We start from the raw sequence: 734 nt of genomic DNA, 5'->3' as shown, positions 1-734 counted from the left end.
TCGATGCGTTTTTCTCGATGAAGGAATTTTTTTTGAATTTTTTCTTTATTTTTATGTCAATCTACATGCATTTCTGCACATTTTGATGCAATAAAAAATTTCACCGTACACCACCTTTAAATTTATTTTCTAGAACCTTCAATTGTGTCTAAATTTCGCCCCCAGAATAATCAAATCGTTGTAGTAGTACTCGGGCGTTGTAGTAGTACTCGTAAACTGATATCCGCCCGGAGGGGGGGGGGGGGACACAAGGAAATCTTGTGAATGGATAGAGAGTGCGCTCATTGAGGCACAGCTGCTCTCTTTCTCTTTTCAAATCCCCAATTTTCTCCGTTTTCCCTCATTTCCGAGAAGAGTGAAATGTTCCGGTTTATGCTTCTCTCAGGTTTTGGCACGTGGAAGCTTATATTTTCCGAATTTTTTGATCCGGAATTTTGAAAAAAAATATAAACTTGCCACGTGGAATTTAGGTTTTGAACTAGATTTTCAGCGATTTTTCAAAATTTCCACAATTTTCTTTCTAAAAATCCGAATTTTCAACTTTTCTGACACCCTTTACGTCTTCTTTAATACTTGCCACGTGGCTTTCTTGAGCCAATTTCATCGAATTTGAGCGTTTAGAGCTTGCAAGCGCGCTCTACCGCACTTTTCTTGATTTTTAAATTTTTCGAATGAAAAAAGTGCGATAGAGCGCACTTGTAAGACCAAATCTATAATTATTCCACGTGGAATTT

The sequence above is a fragment of the Caenorhabditis briggsae genome, assembly GCF_000004555.2.
Source record: "Caenorhabditis briggsae complete genome, chrI, whole genome shotgun sequence".
Classification (NCBI taxonomy): domain Eukaryota; kingdom Metazoa; phylum Nematoda; class Chromadorea; order Rhabditida; family Rhabditidae; genus Caenorhabditis; species Caenorhabditis briggsae.
The sequence above is the reverse complement of the archived record's forward strand: the minus strand, read 5'-3'. Positions refer to the sequence as shown.